Here is a 13,015-nt window from a genome sequence, read left to right as displayed (position 1 = left end):
AACAGGCACATTGAATGTTTTGTTTTTTATTTTTATGTGGCATTATGCTGATATCCAAATGGTAGATACTAACTAGAGGCTGTAGTTTGAATTGTGAATCTGTAACTTTTACCAGGCTAAGGATATTATGGTTTCTCAGGGACCAAGCAGTTAAAGTCCCAGCTCCCTGTGAGCCATGTGATCTTAAGGTAAACAAGGGAGATCCAGTGTTCTCTGTTGCTAAGCTGTGTTGTTTGGACGGGCTGGTTTTATTAAATGTATTTTAGACTTAGGGTGGTTTTTAATTCATGATGGGTTTATTAGAATGTGATCCCATATAAGCAAAATATCTGTAGATATAAACTTAAATGCACACAAATAAAGGACAGTTGCAAAATTAACTATAAAGGTAAAAAGAAAAGATAAAAGTAGTTTGATTACAACTGCTTTCTCTGATGTAAAAGACAGGAGCTGCGTAAAACTGTTGGTGGGTTTATCACTTACAAATACGCTGTTTGAAGTCAGGCATGGTGGTATACAGCTGTGATCCCACCATTTGGGAGGCTCAGGCAATAGAATCATTTTCCAGAACAGTCTGGGTTATGTAGTGAGTTCCAAGCCATCCTGGGTTACAGAGAGACCCTATCTTAGAAGGGGGAATGTACCTGAATGGTAGAATAGCACACAAAAGGTAGGTGGTAATGAACAGATATAGAGGTAGAGGGTTTTTTTTATATTGCTATTTTTTTATTAATATAAAGTAGATGGATTTAAGATATTATCATTCCCAGGTAGCCCTTAAGAAAATGACTTAAGAATTGATATTTAGCATTAGAATCTCAAGGCTTTGTCATATACTCAAAATCTAGATTCTGAGAGTAAAAATAAATGCTATTTCCAAAATTAAGCTTTATTTAACACTTTCTTTCATTTATTCTAACTAGGTACAAATATTTTGCCTATGTAGAATATTTTAGTTTCTTTCTGAATAAACTTTAATAAGATACTTAAAAATTCACAACAATCAGCTCTCAGAACATTAAAGTGAACTATGAGTTCTTATAATTTGAAGTTGATAAAGCTCTACTGAAGTGAATTTAATCTTTGCCTGCTTGGAACTTACACAAACTTACATAACTTGATTAATTGCAGAATATACTAATGAAGTTCTGTGTCATAAGTAATATTATAGTTTATATAACAATATTGTTGATTTGTTCCTATGGGAAGAAAGTATGCTCTCCCTTGGTTTGTTTGTTGTTAAGTTTACTTAACGGGGGAAATGTGACAGACAAAATGAGTAAAAACTGAATAATTTTCAGTGTTATTTTGAGTTGGTTGTGAGCAGTACCACACAAGCAATGCGTGTTTCTATGGCCTTCAGAATCCAGGATGTGAACAGACAAAGCAAGATGCTTTGCTACTAGGAAGCCATTGAACTTGTGCTCTCAGAAGGGACTACCATCTTCGATCTGCCTCCAGGGATCCTAGCCTCCTTATTTAGCATTTGTTTACCAAGTTTCAAGAGAGTAGTTTAGCAATTTTGTAGTAATGTTTCAGCTGCGAAGCAAGCTCTGCATGGTGAATGGCAGGAGAAAGGAAACAGTTTTCCTTAATGCATGAAGTGCTGGTCTCCCACCCACAAAGTCAAAACAACATCCTCAAGGGATAAAGCCTTGTTAGTTATGAGTGCATAATTTCTTTCTATAACACTTATAAAATCCTTTTCATTGCCTTCACAATAATACCGCTGTTCTATTTTAAGCAAATGAGTTTGGCTTTCAATTCTATTTTTATAGTTACTTAATTTTTAAATTTTGAAATGTTAATTAAATAAACTATCTTCCAAGATGAGTGACCTACATAATAGTTGCTGTGAGGAATGCTATGACAGATTCAAAGGCATCCCTACCCTTAAGAAAGTTATTCTCTAGAGCAAGAACTAAGTGGAGAAGCTCAGAAAACTCCTAATTGCCTTATAGAGGTCCAAATAAGGCTTAGGGAATTTTAGCAAAGGTGACATATGGTCATGCTTCACAGACACATAGAAAGATATTATCATAACAAAGAAATGTATAAGTAACTCATTTCCACAGGAGCAGTGCTGTCGGTAAGGGATTTTTTTTTAGGGATTTAAGAGTAAGTCAAATGGAAGGGTCAGGCTAATAGGTTGAATTAATTGGTGATGGTCCGTGTCTGATACTGTGTCAGTCACTGTGACAGCAACAGCTCGTACAGTGGTACATTGCGCTTGAGTAGCTCATAGTGTAGCTCAGAATACTGCGTCAGCAGAAAACAAGCCTATCCCTAAATCCCATCCCATGATCTCCAGAACTCAGCTGGGTGAAAGGCAATATGCAAGATGGAGGAGCTACCTTTATAAAGTTTATAACAGGGAAAATGCGCCCATGAAAAAGACTTCTTTTTTGAGGAAATAGTATATGCTCATGATATAAACATAGTATGTTCAAAAATGTATGAAGAAAATGCAGCATAACCCTGCCCCATCTCTCAGCTACCTAATTTGTCTCTGCAGAGGTAACCGTCATTGCATCCAATTGGTTGCGCCTTTGCAGAGAGTTTCTATGTGTAGACTGGTATTTATAGTGCATATACTTTGTTGTTTTATACAAAAAGTAGAATATTATATACATAATTTTCTACACATTCTCCTCAGCTTTTAAGAATTGATTTTCGGAGTCACTTTTTTTTTTTTTTTAGGTTTTTCGAGACAGGGTTTCTCTGGGTAGCCTTGACTGTGTTGGACTCACTTTGTAGACCAGGCTGGCCTAGAACTCACAGTGATCCGCCTGCCTCTGCCTCCTGAGTGCTGGGATTAAAGGTGTGCACCACCATGTCCAGCTGGGAGTCACTTTTATAAAATTTTATTTTGGGGGCAGACACGCACACACACACACACACACACACACACACACACACACACACACACATACACATCAAGAGTACATTTTAAAAAAATGATGACCCTACATTGGTAAACCATCTCAAATTTCAGGCACTGAGGGGCTCACTTTTGTGGTATACATTTTACAGACTCACACATATATACATGTCTCCTGTCATAGGCTCATGTAGAATAGTTTTACTGTCTTAGAACTCCTCTGTGCTTTATTTATTCCTTCCACCACCGAAACCATTGATCTTTTTTGGTGTTGCCATATTTTGGCCTTTTCCAGAATGCCTTGTCATTGCAATCATGTAGTAGATAGCCTTTTCAGATTGGTTTCTTTCACTTAGTAATTTGTGTTTAAGTTTCATCCATGTCTTTCTGTGGCTTGATAACTCATTTCTTTTTTTAAGAAAATTTATTCGTTCCTCTACAGCAGAAATAGGGAAGTAGAATAAGGCTGTGCAAAACGAAGTGAGTCTCGTATCACATCCTTTCTAATGCAGGCTTGGTTGTTGCAACCTTACTCCGGGCTCTCCAGATCCAGCAGGAACATTTCTACTCTGTTTTGGCCTGTAGAGCTGCCTCCTCTTTCAGATGGGCTTTCCTTTCTAGGTTCAAGGTTGATGAAGACTCATGTCTTTTTGCAGCCTTCTTGCCCTCAATAACCATATAGATGTATTGTGCCACGGTCAGGGCACTCATTAAATAGCTGACCTTCACCTGGAGCTTGTTCTTGGCGGCATCAAGCATCTCAAAAGAGATCGTCTCCAGGATCTCTTCCTTCTGACCACAGCAGTACCTTCTTCTCAAAGTTCATGGGTTTGTGCAGCGGCACTCTGTGTCTATAAGACTGGGTTGTAGCTTTGGGACTTTCTTGTGGCTTGGTGCAAGATCCATTGATCCTCTTCAAGTCAGTGTTTCTGGTAAATCTTAGAGACGAGGAAGCATTTTTCACATAACCTAAAACAATATCCAGCCATCAGGCACAGGCTGACTAGGCTCCCTGTGACTGACTGCTCTGCCCACACTTAGTACCCACAGTGGCCGAAGTGCTTGTGTCAATGTCACCAAGTGCCCCTTGATAGTTCATTTCTTATTAAGTGCTGAATATTACTTTATTATCGGTATATAACATGGTGTACTTATTCCAGTTGTCCAGGTTTGGGCAATTAGGCATAAAGCCACTTTTAAACATCAGTGTATGGGGTTTTTATGTGGACATAAAAATTGAAGTCATTCGTATAAATATCAAGGAGAATAGTTATTGAATCACGCAATATGAGTAACAGCCAAACTCTTCCAGAGTTGGCTGGACCATTCTCCCCTGCCATCCCCATCCTGCCTATTACTGAGTTAGAGTTATGTTGCTACTCCAAATATTGGACATACTTCTGTCAACTGTATTTACAAATGCCAAGTTCTCTGTTTACTTTTCATTTTTATTTTGAAATAATTATAGACTCGTAAGATACTGTAAAATGAGAGATAGCTCCTATGTACTCATCATAGCTTCTTCCACTGAGAAGCATCTTACATCAATATAATGCATTATCAATATCAAGATATTAATTTTCAGTATATAATTTACTATTCTACTGTCTTTTATCTTAATGTCTTCAGAGTATACCATTATATAGTATAACATAGTTTATTTAATCAGTTCTTTATTGATGAACATTCAGATTATAGTATTGCTGGCATAAAGAAGGACATGAAACAGGACATATCTGTATATTCACAACCACTGCTAACATATGTTACTGTGTCAATTAGGAAAAATTTGCCCTCTTGATGTATGTAGCCCTATAAACACATGCATTGGAAAACACAGTGCAATCAGAGCAATTGCATTTAGCACCTGTACATGCAATTCTCTGGATCTCTGTTGGAATCCGTGTCTGATAGTGCAGTATACTTTGAAATTCTTTAGCATGATAGTAGTGTTCCAGTTTGAGACTTTGAAGTTGCCCATTTCAGAGTTAGCACACACATAGCTTCTTAACTTGTTCTTCAGGTGTTGTATATTTTTTATTGTGTATATGTCTGCCCTTTACATTGGATTGTGAGCTCTCAATACCAGAGACCTCATGTCTTCATCTTTGGTCGCCTCTCCTCATGGAACATTTTCAAATAAAAGGGCTGCAGGAATTTTTGTTGACATTTCTTTAAGAAAGCCATGAGCAATGAATTTTCAATCTGCTTCTGAACACTTTAAGAAAGTGTCTTGAAATTTGAAAACTCAAATTACTTGAATTAAAATACCCACACACACCACTCTTGCAAGGGAGCAAAGGAATATGCTATGAAATCAACCCGCTAATGACGGAGTACTGCAGTTTCAAAAGCTTGAAGGATTATAGCTTTGGGAAGAAAAACCAGAGTAACAGCACTTCTTGTGAATAAGCAAGTTGTTGAGTTTTTGTTCCATTGAATATTATAATATTGGAAGAGGAATAATTTTTTACAAGGGTGTCTTAAGAACTTGATGTATTTGAAATAATTTTATATTTTTATAGGTCAAAGAAAGCATATCAAGCTCTATTTGGAACAAACCTAAAGTTTATTATGTGCTTTTGTGTTTATGTTAAATAAGTATAGTTCTGAGATAGCGCATATATTTTATATCATAGCAATCCTTGATTTTTATCAGATCTTAATTTATCATTGATTTAGGAGGGAAATTGCATTTTTAAGAATGACCGTATCGTAACTATTAAGCACTAGAAATGCTTTATGAATTTATATTAAATATTTCGTTAAAACATATCACTGGAATCACATGTGACACACACACACATGACTGCTATAAGCAGAGAAGGAAGAATGGAAACTATACTGTTTGGGTAAATACATCATCTTCTGAGTAAACTTTGTATTAATAAATAAAATTAGTAGATTGACTGTTGAGCCAGATCAGGATATCTTACACACGTGACAAGTGAAAATAGGTAACAATAGCTGTAAAAATGGCATGGTTCTGAAAAGTAATCCTAAGATGAGAGAATGACCTGTTTGACATTCATAATGGGGAGGTATATGTAATAATTAAGCAGATAGTAGTAGAAGTTGTGTTGAAAGAGACTGTGAAAGAGATTATTCTTCATTTATAATGTTTACAGTGAATTATCAAGTGAGAAATGCTTTACTAGCAGCACATGAATATTTTTCATTATAAAAGATGGTTAGTACCTAAAGAGAATTGGAGAAAACATTTTTTTCTTGATTATTTGCTGTAAACAATTTTCTTGGAACCAAAGCAACAAAGGATTATGGGTTCAATGTGAGACTAAGCGTTGTTTCATAGAAGCTCTGTTAACCTGCTGTTAATTATAACAAGCCTTTACCTGTATTTCAGAAAATACAGCATGTTGGGTTGATTCCAGTAGGCTTATTTTTCAACATTATTGCTAAAATCAGATTATGTACAACTCTGAATCATGATTCTATAAATTCTTGGCTACACTAAGTAAATTACAGTATTACTTCTAGTATAATTATAAGAATGCTTTAACATGCAGGATGTTGATTTTGAGAATTTTTATGATTAAACATTAATCTTCTCCTGAATTTGAATTATCACTGTCAGCTATCATTCCAATGCTATGTATGTTTTTGACAGCTTATTGCATACTAGTAGGAATGTAAATAATAGAAGGTATCTTTTTTGTTTCACAAGTTTTTATAGTAGTGACAAGGATGGGCACATTGATGATGTGACTATGTGTGTTTATGCACACATACCTTATAGTGATCTTGGTCTGAATACTTGGCATATCCATCAAATAAACCCATGTAGTTTTATAGCAGAGCATATGTCAACATGCGATCTTTTCTAGGGAACAGAATGGTTGACTATTTCTGTGGCAGTGAGGTATGTGTCACATATTTGTATGTCGGTAATGATTCCTATACACATATGTATATAAAGACAACTTAATGATGACTATCCAACTTTAAATATATAGAGAAATGACTGTCACTTGCCATTATTCTTGTTTTTGTGAGGGACCTTTGTGCTACATATTACTATGATCTTGATACCCTTTCTTGACCTGTCCCCTCATTTGTATGCCTTTTTCATTTTACTCCATTGCTTTTAGTGGAGTAGGTTGTTTTAGAAGTTGGGAACTTAAGGAGCAGAAATGTCACATGGTGAGTTGAATAAGTATGTTAGACAATGGGAATGGCAGTGTACATAGTGGTCATTTTTCAGTTAATGAACTGTATGTTGAGGAAGGATTCAGGAATAGGCTTGAATTATAGCTCAAGTCATAGTGATTAGAATTTGTGAGGATGACAGTTAGATATTCCAGTCACTGAGGGCCACAGGCTGGGCTGAATGACTAGTTTTATTCAGAGAACAAGGTAACAAGGATATTTGAGAATGCTCAAATCAAGTGTGTTCCAGATTATTGGAATGACTTGAAATGAAAGCATTTGTTCAGTCATGTTTATTTCGTTTTCTGACCTACAGGAGAATGCTGTAAGACGTATATGGATGAAACAGAGTAAGGGAAAGTCACATATAATAAAACCAGGTGTTGTTAAAGAGATCACTGGAAGTGTACAGCCCAGAGAGGGCTCTGGTCTACATAAGAATTAGTGGTGATGTTAGATTTGAGAAGAACAAAAGAGTGCAAATAATAAGACATAAGTTGTCCAGATCTCCAGTTTAATGCTACTGAAAGAGAACACAGTTTGTGACGTGTGCCTGGCTGGATGCTTCACATCCCATTATTTCTCTCTTTTTCCACTAAGCTAATCCATGTGAGGGTATGTATGCTAGTGTCTTAGTGAATGGACTCTTGGTTGAATGAAAACTGCCCATCTGGCAAGTCCTCTGTCTTCTAAAAAAAAAAAATTAACTACTCTGGCCTTTCTTTTCCTTTTCCTCTATTGATTTATGGTTTCTGATGGCTCCAAGACATAAATAGGATATAATATACTTCCTCCATAACTTGAACTTGAAAATTGGGTAATTGGCCTTCTTCACATTTCTCATTCATAGCTACATTCTTACCATATATTCCTTTCATACCACATCTGGAAGCCCTAGGAAAAAAAAGAAGCAGAAAATTCTGTTTAATTTTTCTCCCACCCTTACTAGCTCCTGAAGACTAGGGATGGTGGATAGCCTGTTAACTTTTGATTCCTAGAACATGGCACATAATAGAGAAGATGCTTCGTAATTCTTTCTCCTTGTAGATTAATTTTTACTTTTAGTTATACATGCGTGTCTCTGTGTCTTTATGTATACGAGTGCAGTGCCTGTGGAGGGTACAAGGATATATCGGATCTCCTGGAGCTGGAGTTGTATAGAGGTGGCTGTGAATCACCTGGTGTAGGTCCTGACAACTAAACTCAGATCCTGAGCAAGAGCAGGGCCTGTTCTTAGGTGCCACGTCATGTCTCTTATATTAAATTGACTTGATCAACTGCACTCTGGGTTCTCATCTTGTTTGTGTTATGGGATTGTCTTGCATACTCTAACCAATTCTCTCTACAAAGGAAAACCTCATAGGCTTGTTTGGAGTCTATCTTAATATAGGCAACCTATGTCTGAAATCCCTGCAATGACTTGCCTCTATGTAACACAGTAATCCTCCATGGGTGTAATGTTGACATTCTACCATGTAACAAGTTGCTGCATAGATTTGAAGAGCATGTAGTGATGGAGACAAAGAATTCAGAGCAGCAGTATACATGCTCATTTCTGTCCCAGAACAATGAAAGCCAGGAAAATAAGGATTCCTCCCTGGTTACCCAACAAAGAGTCAACTGCTCCAGGTAGAAATTAGAATAAACTATGCCAGTTTTTATCACTATTGTGCCTGGAGTCCTGATATTCAGGTGTCCTTTCTCCTAAAGCAGCAAAGTGGCCTCTCTTTCAGGACTGGAGAAGAAACTGGAACTGCTTGAGAGTTCTTAGTGAGTTAGGTCGGAGAAGGAAAAGCTTTTTCTTTAGTGACTCCTTGTGACTCACGTTAGATGACTGAATTTTATTCTCTTGGCAATTGTTGCAGACTATGGACAGGCTCCCTACTGGACAGTCGAGAACAGATTTTATTTCTCCTGTCATAACTTGGTATGCTTTGACTAAGAAACCAATATGCCCTCTGCCCTTCAGCCTCCAGTAGTTTTCTTGCATGAGTCCAACTATCTACATATTTCATTTCACATATGAGATGAGATTATGTGGCGTTTACAGTTCTGTCAAAAGCTTATTATATATGGCATGTTCTCTGTTTTCTTCTAGTAGTTTTCTGTTTTCAAATCTTATAATATTTAAGTCTTTTATCTTGAATTTTTCTATTTTTCTTTCTTTTGGGGAGTTCCATACATGTATACAATATATATGAGAGAAATAATATATATATATATGTATATATATATATATATTTGCTTAGCCATTCAGCTGGGCAGAAGGATAGGAACTGGAAGATGGGGATTCCACAGGAGGTGGGAGGAGCCAGAAGCAGGAGAGTTGACAGTTGGCAGTTGACAGTGGGAGTTGGTGGAGGAGGAGCAGATTTGCAAGTGATTGGGATATATGTAGTTTATGAGGACATAAGATTAGTTTATTTTAGTTGACTAGATTAGTAGTACTAAGATTCTGCCCAGCATAATGCTTGCAGCTTTAAAATACAATTCAGTCTCATTGTATCAGTTATCAGCTTCCTAAGCCATACAGATCAGATAATTGCAACATAATTGCCAGCTGTCCACTAGAGCTTGGGAAGGAAACCCACAGGTGGCTACATTCTCACAAAAGAATGATCTTCCCTCCCCCAGAAGGTATCTGCCAGTAGCTGCCTAGTGATACGCGGAGCTTGGGGCTCAGATATAACCCATATACGCTAGGACTTTGGCCAGCTTATTTCTGTGCTGTGAGTTCGAGAGTGTTGACAGCCATGTCATGTCCAGAAGACAGCATTTCATAGCATTTTCCCAAATCCTCTTTTGCCCCTTCTTGTTTGATTACCCTGAGCCTTGGTCAGGGGAGTTTTTGTATGTGGCATATGGTAAAGGTCTAATTTCATTCTTTTGCGCATGGATATCCAGTTTTCATTAAACTGTTTTAAAAAGATACTTTCCATCCCTCACTGTGTACTCTTAGGCTCTTTGTAAAACAAAACAAACAGTTGACCATAAATGAGCGCATTTATTTCTTGCTGTTATGTTAGTTAATGTGTTTGCATTTATGGCAGCAGCCCGGCTGCTTTTATTGTGGTTGTTTTATAATATGTTTTGAATTCAGAGAGCACACTGGTTCCAGCTTTATTCTTCTTGCTCAGCATTGCTTTGGCTATTTCCTTGTTTTTCTTACATACACATTTAAGGGTTCTTTTTCTATTTCTAGGAAAAAGGACATTACAGTATTGACAGAGATTACATTGAATCTGCAGATAACTTTAAATAGTATGGTCATTTTCTCAACAGTTCTCCTAGTTTCTGAACATGGAATAGCTTTCCATATATTTTCTTTTTGTCTATCAAGATGTCATATTCTCAGTCTATAGCTCTGGTGCTTGATCTTCCCTGTCGACTGGAATGGATTTAGACTCACTTAGGACTGTTGGTAAGCATTTTTCCAGAGGTCAACTGCAGAAGGAAGAGCCACCATAAATGTGGGGACATCATTCTGTGGGCTGGGGTACTGGGTAGAATTAGAAGGAAGAAGTGAGCTGAGCACCAACATCCATTGCTCTGCTTCCTCTCACATCTATCTACCCCACAGCTAGAGCCGCCATCACCCCCACTCTTGTCCCACCATGAAGGCTGGACCAGCAAACTATGAGTCACAAGAACCCCTTAATAGACTTTTGTTGGAGGCTTTCTTTGCAACAAGAGGAACTATAATGAATATCTAGCCTTTTATCTCCTTGGTTAAATTTTTACATTTCAAAAATACTATTAAAATGAGGTGGTTTTCTTTACAAATACTAAAAAGTATATTTAAAATGTTATTTATTGTAGTTGTATGTCTATGTGTGTTTTGCCTGTGTGGATGTCTGTGCATCACGTGCATGCCTGGTGCCTGCAGAGGTCAGAAGAGAGCAGGGTGTCAGATCCCCTGGGACTGAATTTATAGCTGGTTCTAAGCCACCAATGTAGGTGCTAGGAATCAAGTTCAGATCCTCTGCAAGTGCAACCTGTGCTCTTCATGGCTCAGTCATTGCTCCAGCCCTGATTCTCTTACTGTATTTCTGAATAGGGTTTGGCTAATATTTTTCTGAAGACTTTTGTACTTATATTTAATAGAAATATTGCCTTGTGGTTTCCTGGGCCGTGGTGATGTACACCTACCTATCTTTGACTTTTTCAGTTGGGGATGTTTTTGTTATTGTGTTTAGTCCTTTTACTTAATATTGATGGGTTCAGATTTTCTATTCCTTCAGTTTGTTTTTGGCTTGTTTTATGTCTTTAGGAATTAAGGTTCTTCTAAGCTATTCTGTTTGTTAACATAGAATTGTCCATGGACATCACTCTGTGTTTTGATGATATCAGCTGTGTAATGTTTTTAATTTTTGATCTTATTCCAATAGTCTTTCTCTTCATTAGTTGAGCGAGGGGTTTGTCTATTTTTTTCTCTTCAAAAAAAAAAAAAAAAAAAAAAAAGAAAGAAAGAGAAAAACTCAATTTTTTCATTGTTTCTCCTTATTTTATTTTATTGTTTTTAGGACATTTTATTTGTTTCTGATCTTTATTATTCTACTAAGTTTTGAGATGGTTCTACTCTAGCTGAAATATAAATGTTTGTTGTTTATAAGTGATCTTTGGCTTTTTTATTATATTGATTTACTCAGTTTTATTATTTTACTAATAGAGTTGTTTTTAAATTTGGTTTTGATATGTTTTTTTTCCATTTTATTTTTCCCTGGTTTTTTTTCCTAGAGCTAGAATCACAGAGTCTAGGCTGTCCTTGACTTCATGGCAGTCCTCCAACCTCAGCCTTCTAGGTGCTGAGATTGTAGGTGTGTATGGCACTGTGCCTGGCTTCCAGTTTCTTCTGACTAAAGCATTTTTATTACTTTTTAAATTTCTCCTGTAGCCCAGTTGTTGTTTAAGAACATGTGTTTAATGTCCCACTATTTGTGTGTTTTCCAAGATTCTGTTAATAATTTTTAGTTTTATTACATTATGATCTAATTTAAGAATATTTTCTACCCACCTGCTCTTATCATTTGGTGTCAGATTTTTAGCCCTGAAGTTTGATGACTTATTCTTTTTTTTTCCCCCCTGCTCTGGACCTTCTGTGTGTTGACTTAACTGGCTTTTGTTTAGAACATTCTGTCTCTGGAACTATTTTCTTGCTGTCCAGTTTTATTTTGTTTTGATTCAAGTTTCTTTGGTATTTTGTTCCTATGCAGGAAAAAGAATCTCTTTTTGTTTTGTTTTTCAGACAGGGTTTCTCTGTGTAGCCTTGGCTGTCCTGGACTCGCTTTGTAGTCTCGGCGGCCTTGAACTCACATTGATCTGCCTGCCTCTGCTTCCCGAGCACTCGAATTAAAGGCATGCGCCACCATGCCTGGCTGGAAAAGGGTATCTTGACAAACACTATGATATAAATATTTATTTCCTCTCAAACTTCATATGCTGAATCATAATTCTCAAGCTAATGGAATTAAGGAGTAGAACCCTGGGAGGTGACTTAGAACGTTTTCATATAAGCCTCATAAGTAGGACTTAGAGCCCTTTTAGAAAGAAGGCACAAGGATTCATATTTTCTCTTCTACCATGTTAAAGTACAGCAAGAAGTTGCTATCTGTGAGCAACTGACCCTTACCAGACAACTTACCCACTGGTGCCTTTATCTTAAAATTCAGTGAATGTAACTTTGAGAAATCAATTTGTCTTGTTTATTGTTATCTTGTTTATTACCTACTTTATGGTATTTTATCATGGCAATCCAAATGAACTAAGGTAGGCATTTCTTTTAGGTATTTCTAGGAAGAACACTTACTTACTCAGCTATATATGAGTTTCTAAACCAGAGAATATCAGATAGACAATACTAGAAATGGACATTTCTAGTTGACAAAGATATTTCAAGTTTTGGAAGTCATCTTATCTATATTCAATAGATTATTTCCTATTTCTCTGCACCAAGGGGCTAGATTTAAC

General features: G+C 36.7%; 1 protein-coding gene and 1 pseudogene across 2 annotated transcripts in view; one reads left to right on the top strand and one right to left on the bottom strand.

The window, feature by feature from the left end:
* Positions 1 to 13,015, top strand: part of Ammecr1 (AMMECR nuclear protein 1) — a 112,975-nt gene that overhangs the window by 19,800 nt on the left and 80,160 nt on the right. The window lies entirely within an intron of this gene.
* Positions 3,354 to 4,209, bottom strand: LOC127184565 (protein FAM162A-like; annotated as a pseudogene).

This window comes from Acomys russatus, chromosome X (assembly GCF_903995435.1).
Source record: "Acomys russatus chromosome X, mAcoRus1.1, whole genome shotgun sequence".
NCBI classification, from domain to species: Eukaryota; Metazoa; Chordata; class Mammalia; order Rodentia; family Muridae; genus Acomys; species Acomys russatus.
This window is presented reverse-complemented; position numbering and strand designations above follow the sequence as displayed.